The sequence below is a fragment of the Anolis carolinensis genome, chromosome 5 (assembly GCF_035594765.1).
Source record: "Anolis carolinensis isolate JA03-04 chromosome 5, rAnoCar3.1.pri, whole genome shotgun sequence".
Classification (NCBI taxonomy): domain Eukaryota; kingdom Metazoa; phylum Chordata; class Lepidosauria; order Squamata; family Dactyloidae; genus Anolis; species Anolis carolinensis.
Window position 1 is genome coordinate 190098009 of NC_085845.1, and position 20291 is coordinate 190118299.

General features: G+C 39.8%; 1 long non-coding RNA gene across 2 annotated transcripts in view; it reads left to right on the plus strand.

The window, feature by feature from the left end:
- The window catches only part of LOC134299658 (uncharacterized), a 74348-nt gene that overhangs the window by 9659 nt on the left and 44398 nt on the right, over positions 1–20291 (plus strand). For both annotated transcript variants that reach the window (XR_010006915.1, XR_010006914.1), the window contains exons 2-3: positions 6236–6326; positions 11787–11921. This is a non-coding gene — a long non-coding RNA (uncharacterized LOC134299658). The remainder of the gene's footprint in view (positions 1–6235; positions 6327–11786; positions 11922–20291) is intronic.

A 20291-nucleotide genomic window follows, 5' to 3' on the forward strand; every position in this document is an offset into this window, starting at 1 on the left:
AGTCTGGCTTCAGGCCTGGCTATGGAACAGAGACAGCTTTGGTTGCTTTGATGGATGACCTTCAAAGAGAGCTAGACAGGGGGAGTTTGACCCTGTTGGCTTCCAATACTATTGGCCATGATATCCTTCTGGGTTGTCTCGCCAGGATGGGACTGGGAGATAAAGTCTCTGGGCCTTCATGGAGGGCCGTACCCAGAAGGTGGTGCTGGGGGACTCTTGTTCAAACCCCTGTCCATTTATCTGTGGGGTTCATCAGGGCTCCATTTTGTCCCCCATTCTGTTCAACTCACACATGAAACTGCTGGGAGAAGTCATCCAGAGTTTTGGAGTATAGTGCTACATGTATGCGGGCAACACCCATCTCTACTACTCCTTTCCATAAAATGCCATGGAAGCTGTCCTGACCCTAAACGAGGGCCTGTCATCAGTAATGGACTGGATGAGGGCAAACAAATTGAAATTTAATCCAGATAATGCAGAGGTACTCCTGGTCTGTCAGAAGGCAGACTAGGGAATAGGAATTCAGCCTGTGCTGGATGGAGTCACACTCCCCCTGAAGATATAGGTCCACAGTTTGGTTTTTTTTTATGGACTTGGCATTAAACCTGGAGTCCCAGGTATCGGTGGTGGCCAGGAAGGACTTTGTGCACCAATGTGATGACTCATGGGCCATGTAGTCCCGTTCCTGGTACTATTGAGGCAGATGAAGAGGAAAACTTGGGTTTCCCACCGTTTCAGCCAGAATTGGAGCGCAGTTCCCCACACTATTGCTTGTCAAATAGTGTGTGTTTCGGTGAAGTGGATTATAACTTTGGACTTTAATATCTCATATTGGACATTGTTTTCCTGGATTATATTTGACCTTTCCTGAAAGGTCTACTTCTGAACTATATTCTTCACTTGTTTTTATTGACTTTATATATTCCTTTAATAAAGATATTAGATAGATTCTGGCCTCTGCGCATGGTTATTGGTGCTCTGCAGCCTGGGTCCTGACAACCAAGTGCACCCGTTCCATGAGAAGCCAGATCTGGCCATGGTGGTCCATACCTTAGTTACATCCCATGTAGCTACCTCTAAAGAGTGCTCGGAAACTTCAGCTGGTCCAAAGAGCACCTGCCAGGTCGCTCACTGGGGCTGGTGACAGGGAGCGTACAACCTCCCGTGTTGCAATAGCTCCACTGGCTGCCAGTCTGTTTCTGGGCACAATTCAAAGTGCTGGTTATGACCTTTAAAGCCCTAGATGGTTCAGGCCCAGGCTATTTGGTTGACCACATCCCCTTGTACGAAACTGCCCAGGCCCTGAGATCTTCAGAAAAAGCCCTTCTCTTGGTCCCACCTCCATCTCAAGCCTGGTTGGTGGGAATGAGAGAGTGGGTCTTCCTTCTTCTTTGCTGTTCCTAAACTCTGGAACTCCCTGCCTAGGGAAGCCAGAATGGCCCCTTCCCTGCTGTCCTTCTGACGGCAGGCTAAAACCTTTTTATACAGACAGGCATTTAAAGATGAAGATTTTAAAGATGAATTCAGCGGGTGCTGTGGTTTTTAACTTTGAATGTATTTGAATGGTTTTTAGTCTCCAAGTGAAGACTGTGGGCATATCAACTTGCTTCAAGATAGCTGTGTTCAGATAAACAGCAGCAAATACAACAAATACCTTTCAGCAGATTTCGAAATTTTACTTTTAAAAAGCAGTTGGTTAAAACATGCTTCTAAGACCAAGGCCCAAGTAAGCAGCTAATTGCTGTTAAATGTGCAACTTTTAAGATGCAGTATTTTACATTTTTAAAACAGAACCCAAGTGGTAATTTTAAATTAATTGTTTAAAAGCACATGAATGCTAGAAACTGCTGGCCTAAGTAGTAAGTCCTTCAATAACTATAAAAGAAACTAAAACAGTTACCATTACACTCAAAAGGAATCAAATTGTGCCTTCTGGTGTTATAATCATAGTATGACATCGTTATTCCTTATTTATCACAAAAGAAGCTAATTACAAGTAACTAATTATTTCAAACCAGCTACATACAGTATACAGTGGTGCAGCAGGTTAAACTACTGAGCTGCTGAACTTGCTGACAGTAAGGTTGGCCATTCAAATCCAGGGAGTGGAGTGAGTTCCCGCTGTTAGCCCCAGCTTCTGCAAACTTAGCAGTTTGAAAACATGTACATGTGAGTAGATCAATAGGTACCACTCCAATGGGAAGTTAACAGTGCTCCATGCAGTCATGCCAGCCACATGACCTTAGAGGTGTCTATGGACAATGCCAGCTCTTCAGCTTAGAAATGGAGATGAGCACCAACTCCTGGAGTTGGACATGACTAGACTTAGGGTCAGGGGAAAACCTTTATCTTTACTCTTCATAGGTTTTACTCCTGACTAAGTTAGTTGTGGGGATAATATGTCTTAAGGTGCATTCACACTGAAGAATTAATGCAGTTTAACTGTCATGGCTCAATGCTATGTAATCCTTGGAGCTGTAGTTTGGTGAGGCCCCAGCACTCTATGGCAGAGGAGGCTAAAGACTTTTGCTCCCATGATCCATAGCACTGAGGCATGGCAGTTAATGTGGTGTCAAACTGCACTAACTCTACAGTAGAGATTTAGTCTATGTCTTAATAAGAGTCATGAGGGTCTTTAAAATGTTTAGTTGTTCACGTGAATATAATAATAATAATAATAATAATAATAATAATAATAATAATAATAATATCCTCAGCTGCTGTAAGAAAATCACACAGACAGACTACAAACAGAGGCACAACTATGTGGCCCAAATGATTCATTGGAACTTATGCCTCAAGTACCACTTCCCAGCAGTAAAGAACTGGTGGGATCACAAACCTGCAAAAGTATTGGAAAATGAGCACGCAAAGATACCGTGGGACTTCCGAATCCAGACTGACAAAGTTCTGGAACACAACACACCAGACATCACAGTTGTGGAAAAGAAAAAGGTTTGGATTATTGATGTTGCCATCCCAGGTGACAGTCACATTGACGAAAAACAACAGGAAAAACTCAGCCGCTATCAGGACCTCAAGATTGAACTTCAAAGACTCTGGCAGAAACCAGTACAGGTGGTCCCGGTGGTGATCGGCATATTGGGTGCCGTGCCAAAAGATCTCAGCCGGCATTTGGAAACAATAGACATTGACAAAATTACGATCTGCCAACTGCAAAAGGCCACCCTACTGGGATCTGCACGCATCATCCGAAAATACATCACACAGTCCTAGACACTTGGGAAGTGTTCAACTTGTGATTTTATGATACGAAATCCAGCATATCTATCGTGTTTGCTGTGCCATACAATAATAATAATAATAATAATAATAATAATAATAATAATAATAATAATAATAATAATAATAAAGCAAAGTCAGGAAATACTCCCTGCATTTTCTTTTTTACCAATTGAGATGGGTTATAGAAATATTGTAAAACTTCTATAAATAGTAGTACACATATCAAAATTATTTCTATAAAAGATACATATTAAAATACACAAAACATAGATTTAAAACAGGATACAAGTTTAAAATTCATGCTTAAAACTGGCTGGGTAGGCCTACCGGAAGAAATGGATCTTTAGATGGTTTTAAAATTCCAGCATCTCATTTAGTTGTTGGAGCTCTTCCAGCAGGTTGTTCCACAGTCTTGGGGCGGCCAATGAAAAGATCCTCTGAGTGACGTTGCCAATCTGATTCTGGCTGATTGGAGTTATCATCCCCCAGAGAATCTCAGTGTTATTTGGGAGAAGGTGATCCTGTAGGTAACCTGGACCAAACCATGTAGGGCTTCAAAGGTCAAAACCAACACCTTGTACTTTTCCTGGAAACTAGCGGGTGTGCGGCTCTGCAAAAACTCGTGCCATTTCCAGCCCTGTTTTCAGCTCCCCCCCCCAATTCTGTTTACTGGCAAGTTCCCAAAATTGGGAGGTTTTTTTTTTCTGTTTTCGTACCAGTAAGGTTCAGTCCATTGGTGCCAATGGGGAAACTTTAGAGGACTTCAGTATATGTCTATGGCAACAAGATTGCTATATGAACAAAGATAGAAGAATTCAATATGACCTACAATACAGGAGTGGTTGATGAAATTGATAGATCTAGAAGAAATGGACAAATTGTCTAGTTTGATAAGAGAAAGACCAGTAGAGACGTTTCTTGAAGACTAGAAAATCCTTATAGGCTTTTTGCAAAACAAATAGATACATAAAATGACTTAGCAACTTTTGATTGTAATGATCAGAAAGAATAGGCTATTGAGTGATTGAATTATGTAGAAATTTTGGCAAGAGGTATGAATATACAACTACTAAAAGGAAGACTGGAAGTCACATTTTCCCCCTTTTCCCTTTCTTTTACATTTTTTGGTCTGTATTCTTGAATTTTTGTTTTATGGTAGATTCTAATTATAAAAATGTTATTAAAATAAGGTAAATTGGGTGTGGATTTTATAAACATGTTGTTCACTCGTGAACAGTCTCTGTTGGGCTCAAGGGACATGCATTGATAATTTTGTATCTTTCATAATCTACAACAAGAGACAAGCATCTGAAGTTCATCTTCAGACTGGATTCTTATTAACAGAAAGAAGGTGGAAATGCTCTATGAGCAGTGAAAGTGATCGCTTCCGTGACTGTGGGGAGGGGAATCCAGTAAACTTTTAATCTAAGTAAGACTGCCTAAGGAGCTATCCAAGGTGCTCATCATCTGTACCTTGGACAGCTACTTTAAAAATTGAAGTTACCTCCAGAGCGGATCTACCATCAAGGCATACGGACTGCTCTGTTCTTTCCAAACCAAGATAAAGATTATAATTTTGTACTTCCTAAATTTTTGAACATACTTGACACCTCAAAAAACAATCTATATATGTTTAGAAGTGCAGATTTCAAGAGAAAATGTGGTTGAAAAATACGTAATCCATCTCAAGTTGTAGCAGAAATGAAACTTAATGGATTTACAAGTGTCCACATGCAAAAATGGATCAAATCGGTAACAATTTATACACACATTCCTAGTTCTAACCCAGGGATGTAATAGATCTAGGGGTCAATTTTCCATTCTTGGAACCCTCTAATGACTACAGAGACCACCAAAAAAACCCCACACTCTTGGGAACATAGTTTGCTAAGAAAGATTTAAAACAAGCCACACTTCCCCAGGTCTTTGAGGCCAAAACTGGTGGTTTTATTCTTAATGCAAGTGTGTAAATGTCCACTCTTCTTGGCACATGAAAGGATGGGAGACTCACATAAGCTTTAGGCTCATTATGGCATGTTCATGGCTTCATAAAGTGAAGTTTATGTCACCTTTTCAACCAGATTTTTCTTTGTAGACTTTCCAGAGTGTTATTATGCCTCTGCATTCAAATGTAAAGTGTATAAAACCTCCTTGTTTTAATTCTGTGAACTGCCTGGAGTAAGATAAAATAAATGTGCTTTAAATAATGTGTCTGGGAGATGTGTGTGCATTGTGCAAACACACCTGGACTGAAAAACCACATGCAACAAGTTTCAGATCTCATTTCAAAACAGCCAAGTTAGAACAAACAGCTGAAGAAAGATTGCCTGAGTTTATAATGGCAACAGCAAGTGACCTCTCATTGCGAGGAAAACCAGACAATAACAGTTTAGAGAACAGCTGAAAGCTATTCCTAATGAATCGAATAAACTTCTCCAGAAGAGGAGAGAGTTAAGAGAGTTTAAAAAACACTGTTCAAAGGATGAGATTATTGTACACAACCAAAATGATGTTAGGGAAGGAAAAACCCATAACAACTTTAAACTGCTGGCCTTTCCACATATACACTTGCAGTTGCTTGCTACCCCTCCTCCGTGCCTGTGAGTAACAAAATAGATACTGCTCACTGTTTGAGAAATTATGTATAACAGATAGCAATTTCAAATCTCAAGAAAACAAAGCAATTGGTGTAATGACTTCACACCCCCACCCCACCTACGCGCTCTTGAAATTTGGGAGGTAATGGGATTTGCAGCCTGATCCTGGTCCTGTATTCTTGGAATTAAGCCTTGCTCTTTCATGTGCACATAGAGCTGCCGCTTAAATCTCAGCCTTTTATTATTCTGGCACAGGGATAATAATAAGAAAAAAAGTTTTGCTTTAAGAGAAATAATAACTGGATTGGCCTTCCCCCCTCTCTAAGCACCTCCTAGTATAACTTCTTTTTGTTCATTGATTTAAATGCTCACCTCTGCCTTTTCTTTTGTAGCTCAAGATGTTTAAGAGGCCTCAAAAAAGACAAATGAAAGAACAAAATCAAGAAAAGCAATAACAACCCAACGAAACAATCAGAAGCAGAGGTAAAAGTATTACATTTGAAAGTTTGCAGACCAATTATGGCAAGGCTAAGTGGTATACTTGTGTTCCTAAAAAGCGAACACAACCCAAATTGGATGGTTTAAGCAGAGGTGGGGCTACCAGACAGGTATATGTTGGGCAGGTTGCAACCATCATTCTATTTTGCTTCAGGGCAGAACTATATTATTTGATGTCTTCTACCTTAGCTAAGTTAGAGTGCTGCCCTCAGGTGGAGTGAAGGGGATGCTGTCCCATTCACAAGTGCTGAACTGAATTTCACCTGCACAAGGTCCATGAAATACAGTAACCCCCCCCCCCACCCCAATGCACCACTTGGAATTTTCTGGGTCCTCTGGGCAATTGTATGGTATGATTCCATCAGAAGTCAAGTTGGAAGATGTAACACATTCCTAGAGAGGATATTTTCTGGGTCCTCCAGGTTGCCTGTTGCACCCCAAGGCAGCGCTAGCACCCGAAAACCAGGCAGGAGCCAATATAACACACAAGCTGTTTATTGAAGCAGAGTAAATATATAGGTCTATGAACATTTAAGGTGGAAAGTCAAAGTAAGAAATAGTCCATAATATATAGTCTATTGTAATTCAGAAAGAGTTCATCAATGTCCAATTTGTAATCCACAAGTGAAGCTCAATAGCTTCCCTTAGATATCAAAATTTGTCCATGAAACAATAGTGGAAAACAAACACTGCAAATCCACTTGGAAAGTCCTGTAGCAAAGTCAAAGAAGCAAGGTAAACAAAGCGAAGTCAATCTCAATTCAGGAACAAGGAAGTCGCGGTAACAAGGCAAGGTCTACTCGGGAGTCACGGCTCTTCTGGAACTGGAAACTCGGCACGGATTCAGAAGTCAAGGCAAGGAGCTGGAAACTGGAACCTCTTCCGAGGAAAAGCAATGTTGACACCACAATGAGAATACAGTGCAGAGTACTTTTAACAGAATCCCAAGTCTGTAAGAATTAGGGAGTACAGGGCCCACGAAAAGTTCTCATGGGAAAACTAATCATTATCTAGTTTGAAAGCGAGTCTCTGTATATCCATGTTTCTCAGTCCCTGTTTTTTTACTTCTATCTCTGGTAACAAAATCTCTCCGATTAAAACTTCCATTCATCTCCAAGTCTGTACCACCTGGTGTGGTTAACGCTGGAGAAGATTCGGAATGTTTGCCAATTAGCAGATCCCTAATTTCTGGCACCCGCAAGGCCATAGGGCCTGAATTCTGAGCAGGAATGTCTTCGAATTCCACCACCTCATCTGTTTCTGACTCCAACTCTTGTTGAAAACTGGGCCATGATGGCTGAGCCACAACACTGCCTCTATGGCTAGTTCCAATAGAAGACATTAATTTCTATAGGATTTGCTATTATCCATGGTTTATGAATATACTCCTGGAATTTGTATTTTGGTGAGGCACCAGCACTCTTTGGCAGAGAAGTCAAAAGACCTTGTAAAATGACAAACTTCCATGGTTTCATAGCATTAAGCCATACCAGTTAAATTGGTCTCAAACTGCATTAATTCTGCAGAGTAATTGCACCGAGGTGCCAATAGTAATTTGTTCCATCTTCCACCCAGCACTTGGGAAGGATGCCATTGTGGTAGCACCTCCATCTGAAAATGGAAGAAGATATGCTGCTGTCAGCTCACATGTCCGCCTCAAAGGGAGAAGGCATGACATTGTGACACACACACACCTTACATCTTCAAAGGAGAAGGGGATGCACCTGCCAATTAGAACATAATGACAATATCATTCTCTCACCATGAAAAAGAGAGACTCAGAAGAAATTAACAGCTAGAGTTTCTGCCTCTATTAGAGCTTGGCTCTGGACATTTGTTAGGCCTCTGGCAGGGACATGAGGAGAAGCAGTATGTTCACTATTCTGAGCTGTCTGCCAACTCAGACAAGAATTTAAGTGGGGCAAATGGCAGGACTAGGCCTACTTCTCACACTTGTGGAACAACAGAAATCTAGTTTTGGTGGAGCAGAACAAGAATCCCAAGTTCTGAACATAGTTGTAAAGAAAGCCTTTGCTTTCAGTTGAGCCTGCTTGGATCTAGAAGAGAGCTTCCAAGGATCAGAGGTAAACAACGGAATTTTCTGCAATTCTCTACAAAAAAAGCCCTAACCCCAAGGACCAGAAGTCAACAAAACTCCACTTCTGTTTTTATAAAATGGACAAAAACAGTGAATGTGGTATATAACCTATTTAAAAAGATACATTGTCACTCACAGATAAAAAATTCAGCCTTTTAATTGGCCATAAATGGATGTTTGTATATTTGGATTGGATCAAAAGCCACAACACCAGCTTTCAGGGAGTCACACTTTACCTACTTCTGTTGTAGATGATCTCACCAAGCCAGATGCAGTTTGTGCTGTGTGTCTTCTGCCTTGGTTTAGCATATTCCTCTCATCTCTCACTTTTCTCAGTTCTATCAAAAGAGAAAATTAACTGAGCCCTTGGGGGCCTGTCTTGTCTGATGGGTGAGCAGCCTTTGAGTTAATAAATCTTGGTTAAGATGGAAATCTGGTTAGCATTACTGCCCAACACTCCATGTATCATTGAACCACGGTGAGAAACTAGACCTGGGACTGAAATCCTGTTATAAACAAATGCTGGTGTAACCAAGATTTACACTATTGTAAATACTTTTTTGTATTTTGCATAAGGGAGGATCTATTACTGTGGTTCTTAACCTGTGGGTCCCCAGGTGTTTTGGCCTTCAACTACCAGAAATCCTGACTGCTGGTAAACTGGCTGAGATTTCTGGAGTTGTAGGCCAAACACCTGGGGACCCACAGGTTGAGAACCACTGATCTAGTAGTGATCTTGGTATCTGTTGGATTTTGGTTTCAGGACCCCCAATTGATACCAAAATCTGCAAATGCTCAGGTCCCATTGTATAAAATATCAGTGTTAAATGACAATATCATAGTCCGCATTTTGTATTTTTTCTTTTAATGTTTTCAAGCCATGGATAGTGAATCCATGGATGCAGAATCTTTGGGTGTGGTGGTTTTTCTAGGATTTTTGTCTCAAACTAGACAGGCAAAAGACTTGGTCTCACAATCCTAGTTTCTTTTAATGCAGTAAAAAGACTCACTGAGGTTTGAACAACTAGCCAGATTTTCAGGATAGTCTTGATGAGAACAGTATGGTCTTAACTCTTCTTATTTTTTCCATCACCTTTACAAACCTGAGATAGATTTCCTTCTTCTTCTCTTTCTTTCTTACCCACTTTAGACTATTTTTGATGATTATATTGAGTGAATAGATTGCCTTTTATATTTTCTGTTGAGTTTTGTCTTTAAGTGCCATTTCCTGTTTTCTGGCATACCAAAGAGAATCTGTTCACTTTAATTGGGGTCTCCATAGACTCGTGATCTGCCTTGCCAGACCAGGCTTTCAAAGCTCTCTTACCTATATACTAAAAGAGCTATGAAGCATGTGGTCCTAGCTGAAATCATTCCACTCAGCCTTTCTAATGGCTAGGCTGTTCCTTGGCAAGACAACCTCATACATCCAGGAGACCTTTTTTTGGGGGCGGGGGGAGAAAGAGCCAGAGAATTTCAAGGCACTATTGTGATTGTGCTGTGTTTGAATAAAGATGGGGATTTTGAGTGGCCATTTTCAGCTAAGCTCCATGCTCCTGTGAAATTTGAACTTCGAGAGTTCAGTTAAGGGTTGCATTTAAAAAAAAAAGTAAAATGGCAAAGAGCTACATTATGATGAACTATTCCTTAACAGAACAGCCCCTAATGTTAGCAAAAATAAAGAGTGTTGGCCCAAATATAGAAAATATCAAAATGTCTGTCCCCTCTCACAAATGAATATGAGCAGCCTTATTCAAAAGACAACTGCACTACCAAACCTCAAAGGATGGAAAGGTAAAGGTAAAGGTTTTCCTCTGATGTTAAGTCCAGTCATGTCTGACTCTGGGGGTTGGTACTCATTTCCATTTCTAAGCTGAAGAGCCGGCATTGTCTGTAGACACCTCCAAGGTCATGTGGCCGGCATGACTGCATGGAGCACCGTTACCTTCCCGCCGGAGCGGTACCTATTGATCTACTCACATTGGCATGTTTTCGAACTGCTAGGTTGGCAGAAGCTGGAGCAACAGCGGGCGCTCATTCTGCTCCCGGGATTTGAACCTGGGACCTTTCGGTCTGCAAGTTCCGCAGCTCAGCGCTTTAACACACTGAGCCACCAGAGGCTCCTAGGATGGAAAGATATTATAATAATTCCTACTACTCATGTGCCTTCATATGTTGACCCATATGTCTACGCCATGGGTAGACAGCTGTGGAAGCTTTTAAAGAAGCACATTTCATGAGCTACAACTTTCCATATTGTCACCTCAGGTTCTGAAATTTTTTTAAGGCAATTAGCACTCTTAGATAGGATTTGTACTACTCTGATGCTACTCTAGACAGATTGCAGACAACGGAAACAGGAGTGGGTGGGATTGATCCTCACCTTAAGCTAAATAAAGGGGCAGTAACTCCTGAAGAAGGGGCAGAAACCTCCTTGGCTATTCTTTTAGAACAGTGATTCCCCAAATGGGTGATATTGCCCCATGGGGGGTGCTGGAAGGATCCGGGGGAAGGTGGTAGCCTTAGGTTCAGTTCAGGGGTTTTGAATAAAAATAAAGGGACAGTGGAAACACAGAGAAAGAAGAGACTTTTGAAAAAATGTAAATGTTTCATCTCTAATGCAACATAGAGTTAAAGTTGTAGTGATTACTTTATTTTCCAAAAAAAGAGATGAAATGCAAGTTATAACCACTTAGTAGTCAAGTATGTGGACAGATCTTAACAAGCAAGTGTTGGCAGGCAAGCGTGTTGTGCATTATTGGGATATACTGCTTGCATCAGCAAGAATATGTGCATGTAATGATATTTCTTGATAACTAGGTTTGATATTTGACAATTTACTATCAAATATATATATCTAATGCAGAAAGAACAAAACCCAGTTTATTAGTTTTATTGGTATTTTAGTTTGCTTGTCTTCGGCCATTTTATGCAAAAAAAAAAAAAAAAAGCTCTCTACCTGATGCTGTAGCCACTATTTTAATAACACAACTATTGCAGATTTTTACAAACACCTTTCTTTACTTTAGTGTAGGATGTAGGTAGAAATACAGATACATAAAAGAATGCAGATTTGTCACTGCATCTTTCTGTTTCAAGGAGGTAGATTTCCAGGGTGGTGTTGAGTCCTTTTTTTCTGAAAAGGGAGCAATAGGCCAAATAAGTTTGAGAACCTCTTCTCTAGAACATTCCGCTCACTGGACAATATAGCTATGTCTGCAATACCCCGTTTTCAGGGCCACAAAGTGGCCTGCTGCCTCAGAAGGACATGCAGTGCTGGAAAAAAAAACTTCAATCCCTTTGTACACAGAATTTTATATGGTTGCCAACTTATCCTTTGTTTCCAGTGGCAAAAAACCTTGGAAAATCCCTGGAAGTAGCCAGCCAGCAACAGAGGGGAAACACCACCATCTTTACTCCATTATCTCATCCCCTTCTGGTCAAGTCTGTGACCACAACCAAGAGAAAAACTATCAAAAGAGGTAAGAAGAGCAAGTTGGTTGAAGCTCTCTTGAACCTGGGACCTATTCTTTGTAGTAAACAGAAAACAACACCATGGTTTGAATCCTATTGGATAGTCTTAAACAATTGCTGAATGACAAGACAGGGACTAATAGGAGTATTCAGACCTTTAGTGCTTTGATTTCCAATCATTGAATAATGAGTCCAGACACAGAAAGTTGGGTATAACAGCTACTTTATTTTGACCTAGTTCCTATTTATGATGATTGGACCTTAAAGGAGCAAAAGGGAGGCGCAACCTGATGTGGGTTCAGCTGAGGCCAGCATCTACCCTAGTCTACCTATTGACTCCTTGGGTCAATCATCTGAGCTAATATTGAGTTGCTTTCTAAGCAGCCACTTTCAACCCAGGATACTCCCACCCAAAGCCCCAATAAGTGGTAGTAAAACCTCCAGGATGTGTAGAGCTTGTTCTACAGCCTTATCCTTCATCAAAAAAAGTGCCAGGATATACACTAAAGTCTTACATTCTCTCCCCGCTATTAACTAAATGACAGCCTATTTGTAGACACCAACCTGCGCCAAGTGTCAAAATCCTTCATACAAAGGATGGGATAAGAAGAAATTCCTATTTGACCCAGGAGTGTACTGTAAACTAAAACTGCACCGACAATGGGAGGATGGGCTGCACTGCAATTGTGCAAAGAGACACATGAGTGGGTGTCCAGACCTTAAATAATCTATGTAGCTATCCCCATCATGTGTGACATTCTGGTGCCTTGTGCCACATGCAAAGCTTCTTGGTCTCTGACCATGGAGGCCATCAAAAGAGTACCTTTCCTTATAGAGAATTTTGCCACACTTATCCATGTACACATTTTAGATACACTCTGCTTTCCAACTATATTGTACTACTAGGCTATGTTTCTCACTTTGCCTCCTATAAAGAACATTTCTGGATGCTACATTTTATCCAACCTTATTGTGGAACTATTTTATTTGTCCATTGAAATAGGCCTTCTTTTTGGTTCCACATAATTCTAATCTGATTCTACCACTTAAATATCTTATGAAAATTATTTTCCTTCAGTGGTGTTCAAGGTGTTTGTTTGCCTCGTTTTATTATTAATATACATGTAACTGCAGGGGACTGAGGGAGAATGAGGGGAAAAAAGCCTGGACTGATTCATAAAGTAGATACTCCGCTAGAAATCCCACGCTACAGTCTGCATTTTCATAATTCTAAATAAAGTGTTTATTTATTGAAATTTGTAACCCACTGAGGGCACATTAATCTCTGGAGGGAGGATGGGGTGGGGGCGGGAGAGAGTTGGGGTTTGAAAAACGACAACACGCAGTGGTCTGCAGATAAGAGAACGCTGATTAAAAGCACACTCAGTAGAACACTTGGGTGATAAAACTGAATGCCCCATGGAAACACCTCCACCGAGGAGTGAAATCTTCATAGAATTACACCACTTTTGATCTTCCTCCTATCTTGGGGCTTTTCTTACGTGGGACAGGGACAAAATTAGGGCATCATGCCTAATAAGAATTCTGCTCTCCCCTCCATAAAATTCTTCTTCATTCCTTAAATTGCAAAGAGTGAGGGTATCAAAATGTTTCCACAACAGGCCAAATTTTCCAAAATGCAATTATTACAGGGACAGAAAGATAGGTGAAATCTTCTGAACAGGGGCACAGACAGCAAAACAAACACCACAGGGGTGTTACACTTCAAAAATGTACATACAAACAAATTCAGTTTAAGATCAAACCTACAGAACCTATCTTGTTCATAACTTGGGGACTGCCTGTACTTGTAGATTTACACTAAGCAAGCATGATGTAGGATTTCAGCCTTGTATTATGTACTGAATAGGGTATCAAGTTCTATTGACAGTAAAGTAGATAGTCTTTTAAATACAGAAGATCAAACGATCCTATCATTGTCAAAGTGTCATCACATGCTGTCAGATGTCGACACACCATGGCATGTCAGCAATCAAATGCTCTTGCAAGCAAAATATTGGAGGCCAGGTATCAAATACTGTCAAACCATAATATTGCATATAAAATATTAAATACAATGAGATATCAAAAGTTGACTGAATTTCCGATAGGATATTTTGCAGATATTTGCCATCAAACGTCATACGGGAATAGAGGAGGCATAGAAATGAATTTGGGACAATTCTACTGTTAACATACCCGAATAGTAACTGTATTGGATTTCTATTCCTTAACATCACAATAGGTCAACAGACTAATGGTCACCCATAAACCAGGCCTGGTCCAGAGCATTGCTGATTTGGACTGGATTCTATGGAGCTGTTTATACCTTCCACCTTACTGCAGCTTTGGGGAAACTTTGGGAGTATTCTCTAATTTCTCCTAATGCAGAGTAAAATGGGGTTGACTGGTTTAACTCCACACTATGAGCCAGAAGTTCCAGGACATTGTATGGACACGAGGAGCAACTTCTTATCTTGTCAATAGTTCATGCCCTACCTTCTGACCTGCTTCAATCTACTTTCCATCTTCTCTAAGATGAGTTGGATGCAACCATGGTTTCTGTCTAGGCATGGTTAATTCCTTTCCTCCCAGTTCATTTCCAATAAGACGTTTCCAAAATTTGCAGGAAAAATTGAAAATAAATTAAATGAATGAGGAAGCAGAAAACACCAAAACCCACCTATCCAAGAGGAAAGCTCTGAGTGTTTAACACTTATGGTTCTGTATCTGAATCCCTGTTCATTTAACCACAAATAAGGATGAGTAACCACCTTTTTTTCTGGAAAAGCTCTTTGTTTTTAACACTGACTCTGGAGGGAGGTAAAACTATGCTATTGAATAGTTGTAGTTCTCGAAACTGGCCAGTGCAAGCAGTACAACTTGCTTCTGTTAATTTTTGAAGATTCTTTTAAAAAATGCAGGCATCCTTATATTTTGGACAGAATAAATGTGAGGTTTGGAAAAAATTGAAATGTGAAGATACTGAAACTGACCTTTTTGCTATCACAACTTTTTGCATATGTAGTGCTTCTGGAACAAGACACAAAAACAAATAGACTCATCAGAGTAACGGCACCAAGGTTTCTGTAGTTAGCATTGTTTTTCCATGGTAAACATAATGCTTCTAACTTTTCGTAATGCACTTGTCAATTCAACGCTAAACGGCAGAGTCTAACATATGGACCAGTCTCAGGAGATAACCCTGGTATGCCTAATTAGCATGATTTGTCACCATGTACGTTTCAGACTGTACAGTTTAATTAAAACAGGTAATGGCGATGGGGCAATATATTTTAATCAGTGAAATATGTCTGCTTTAGAAAGCAGAAGGAATGTTTTTGGAATTTGGATGATGTAGTTAGATAAAGTATGCCTTTATGCCAGAGCGTGGTGCAGTAGTTTTGCAAAATCTGGAAAATTGAGGTCCTGGGTGGTTGAGAATAAGCTATATTTCAAACTGAGCTTTCCAAAATTTGGGATTATTCTTTTTAAAGACTTGCAGTGTTAATAGCTAGGATATATTCTTGGACTGTGAGCATGATTATGAAAAATGGATACACAGCAAGTTCCTATGCTATTCCAAGTGTGCTGGGACCTTCTAGCTGAATTGTGTGTGCTTTCACAATTCACACTGTTTTAATTGCCATGGCTGAGTCCTATGGATTTCTGTGATTTATAGTTTGGAGGGTCACAATTATTGTTTGGTTGAACATTCAAAATACCTTGGTCTCCTTTACACCACACTATGATAATGCTATAATTGCACCTTAACAGCCATGACAACATCCTATGGAATTCTGAGATTTGTGGTTTAGGCAGAGATAGTCAGAGAGCTCTTGTGTCTCACCAGACTACAAAACTCAGAACTCCTTAAGATGATTTGATGGCAATTAGATGGGATCACAGTACTGTTACTGCATAGTGTGAAAGGGTCCCTGGAAATAATAAAGCTCAAAGAAAAGTTACATGAATCAGATTCAACAGCTATTTGTAGTGTGAAAATCAACATATTTATCTGATAGGTGCTATAGAAAAGTTCTCCTGACATGCAGAGATGATAGTAGAATCATAAAATAATGGAGTTGGAAGAAACCACATGGGCCATCCAGTCCAACTCCCTACTATGCAGAAAAAGCACAATCAAATGATGACACAAATCCCACCCTAATTGGACAATATATAGCAATTCAGACCCTGACCTGTGTTAAAGCTCTTTAAAAGTCAAAACTATACATCTAAATGGACCAATCTCTCAGATTTGATTTCCTATACTAGGGGTCCCCAAACTTTTGAAACAGGGGGCTAGTTCATGATCCTTCAGACCATTGGAGAGCCGGACTATAGTTGGCCACCAAGCAATAATAATAATTAATAATAATAATAATAATAATAATAATAATAATAATAATAATGAAGAGGGTTGGAAGAGAACCTTTGGGCCATTGAGTCCAATCCCCTTCTACCTTTGTGCACCGAAAGCACAAGCAAAGCACCTCTGACAGATGGCCACCCAGCCTCAATGTTAATAATAATAATAATAATAATAATAATAATAATAATAATAATAATAATGAGTAATAATAAAGAGGGTTGGAAGAGACCCCTTGGGCCATTTAGTCCAATCCCCTTCTGCCTTTGTGAACCGAAAGCACAAGCAAAACACTCCTGACAGATGGCCACCCAGCCTCAATGTTAATTATTATTATTAATAATAATAATAATAATAATAATAATAATAATAATAATAATAATAATAATAAAGAGGGTTGGAAGAGACCCCTTGGGCTATTTAGTCCAATCCCCTTCTGCCTTTGTGCACTGAAAGCACAAGCAAAGCACCCCTGACAGATGGCCACCCAGCCTCAATGTTAATAATAATAATAATAATAATAATAATAATAATAATAATGCAATTTTGTGATACAAAATCCAGCATATCTATCTTGTTTGCTGTGTCATACAATATAATAATAATAATAATAATAATAATAATAATAATAATAATAATAATGGTTGTAAGAGAAGAAGAGACCCCTTGGGTCATTTAGTCCAAACCCCTTCTGCCCTTGTGCCATGAGGGTTGGATAAATAGCTTTGATGGGCCGCATCCAGCCCCCGGGCCTTAGTTTGGGGACCCCTGTCCTATACATTCAGGTTATTTTCTCTTCCCACCCCGATTATGTGTGAATTTTGATAACACCTTATTGGAAATGAACTGAACTGAAATTGTCACTCGACCTGAGATGAGAGTCCTTTTCACTAATGATATCCCCATTCTAATCTTGGTTTTGAAATGCTGGTGCATCAATATGCTACACACAACAACCACATTGTATGGGGTTGCTTTGGATGCACATACAAAGAGAGAGAGGAAGAACAAGGGAGAAACCAAAAACACAAGCCCTTCTTTCCTGCCCGGAGATCTGATTCTTCCCTGTACTACTTTACTCTCTTTCCACCCAGCAGTAAATTCCAAGCCCAAGGCATTTTCCTTTAGCTCCAGAAGTCACAACTGCTCTGATAGCTACCCATGATGTGTGAAGTATAAATGCTTAGATAGTTGCCTCAGATAGGAGTTCTATTACGGAAGTTCAGTCTATCTATCTGCAGACTAAATTGTGCTTTGGCAGGGGGAGGATGGAGTGCTCGAGCTAACACTGTCGATCTTTTTTTCCAGTCTCTAATGCCTCGGATGTGATATTTACTGTTGTTCAGATTTTTCTTGTTCTTCTGTTTCACCAAATAAAGCCTGGGAAATTGAATACGCAGTTGGCACTCTGTATTTATACTCCCTCCATAGCAGGGATGGCTGAAACTCTGAGCCTTATGAGCAGTTTAATAAAACCACAGATAGGGTTGATATTGAAGTACGATGAAAAGTTTTTTTAATTCATTTATTGTTGTTATTTTAAAATTATTAAACACCCTAATTATTCATCTGTTGGAATCCCAGCCATTTTTGCCATTATTTTATTTGTTTTCATTGTCCCCATTCATTTCATTATTTATACCTTTCAATGGGAGACCTACCTGCCCTGTTGCTCTCAGAAATTCATCCAGTTGGCATACAATTTTCAGGCATTTCAATGTCTTTCTGAGGAATTGGACCTGACAAAATTTCAGCTAGATGGGGAAAAGTGATATCCTTCAAATTTCAAAATCTGGGCAGAGCCATAGAGGTCATAATTTCAACAAAAATCCCAATCCAAAGTATTAATCATGACCTGCAATGCAAAAGCCAGCACGAACTGGGTTTAAAATATTTCAATGAGCTGTAAGAGGGAGGTACTGATATTTCAACAAAGACAATTGAAGAAAGGAAATGCCCAGTGCTCGTGCTCAAAGGAAAAAGATCTCATTCAGATGAGCAATCAGTTTTGTTACCATCTTCTCGAAGCTTCTCCATATCCTCTCTTTGCCATTGTGATTGCAAGGTTCAGTGTAGAGAGAAAACCTACAAGACTGTCAACCAACCACTCCCAGAGCTGGAAACTAAAGAGCTACAAAAAGATGGAGCAAGCTTGTTTTTTTAATTCTTATAGAGACTAGGACACGGAAAGTGGGTTCCATCCACAGGAAAAGAGATTCCACTCAAATATTAGGAAGAACCTTCTGACAGTAATCTCTATTGGACATCAGAATATTCTGCCAGGGAGTGTCACAGTGTCTCTTTCTCTGGAGGCTAGATATCCATTTGTTGGGACTACTTTGATTGTGCATTCCTGCATGGCAGAGGGTTGGACTGGATAAACATTATTGTCTCTTTCAACTCTATGGGTCTATGAGTCTATGAAATAAAGAAACCGCTTGTAGCTAGCTAGCTGGGGGCAACGAGGGTGTAGAGTTGTAGAGTTGGAAAATACCACAAGAATCACTGGTCCAGCAACCTGCAATACACAATTAAAGCATTTCTCAAAGATGTCCACCCAGACTCTGTTTAAAAACCACCAAAGATAGATGATCCAATACCAAGAAGGTTGTCTATTCCTCTTTAAAACAGCATTTACAATAAATAATTCCATCCCAAATGTTTAGGTGGAATTTCATTCTTTGAAATTTGAATCCATTGGTTTGTGTTCTAGTATCTGGAATGGCAGAACCAAACTTGCTCCATCTTCTCCATCTCCAGATATGTAAAGATAGATATCATGCAATTGAGTTACATTCTGATGGCCATAGAATGAATAACAATGAGGTTGTTTTATTAATGTTTGTTTTTAATTACTTTTAAAACCTATTAGACTACTGAGAGACAGTTCAACAGGAATTGGCCCATATTTTATTCCATTCCCTTATGAATCTCTCTCAAAATAAACTATAGAAAAGCAGAAAACATTGCAACAAGTAACATCACAAATGACTTTTTCAGCATTGTAATGACAATGGGATACTTTAAAACATTAGAATTGTATTTTAAAAGCATTTTCTCAAGTTATTGCCACTTTTGCTGAGATGTATATGAAAATAAAATCATACCATCTATAGCCATAATTTCCAGAACACATGGTCATGTGGATAATGGGCCTTATAGTCATATGAGGAGGGCACTAGTTTGGAAAGTCTATCTTACAGTGTCAGTCTCCCATTTCTGGTTCTTCTTCTCCTCCTTATCCTGCTACAACCTCCATCTGACATTTTTATTTTAAGAGGGCGGTTGGAGCTCAATTGACTGTAAATTAGTAACAAATTAATACAGTACATGGCATTTGGAACTTATTTTGGAAAGAGACCTTTGTTTCTGTAATAGCTGGAAATGAAATGGATGTGTCTTGTTCATTTGAGGTATTCATTCACCCTAAGGAAAAAAAACCCTTTATGTCACACTTTTTGCTCCATGTTACCTATCAACACATTATGTTTTGAGAACCCAGAGTTAAATCTCCATACAAAGACATTCAAACAAGCAATGGATCCAAGAAAGGGTGAATGGATAATATGGACTGGCCCTAAATCACAGAGTTTACTATGATTGGCATTCACATCAGATATGGGCCAATGTGCAGGTCTATATCACATAGATTGCACATTGGCCAATATGCAGTTTCATGCCATATTGACCACACATTGGACAATGCACAGGTCCATGTCCTCTCCCTGCTCTCATAGCTATCAAGCCCCAGCAGAATGTGCTGCCATTGCTGCTAACCAGTGGTGAGGGTGGGAAACTTACACTACTATGACACATCTGCAAGGGGAAATAAATGATAGTGTGCTCACAGGTGAAGTACATCTTCCTTTCCCTTGTTGTCAGAGTGGCCCGGTTGCTTTTGCATCATCCAATTTTCATTTCCTCCTAGTAAGCAGCAGATCTTTGTGGAGCTTGGCGGTTGCTTAAGGGAAGGTTTGGGATTGGAAGCAAAAGACTGCAGAATAGC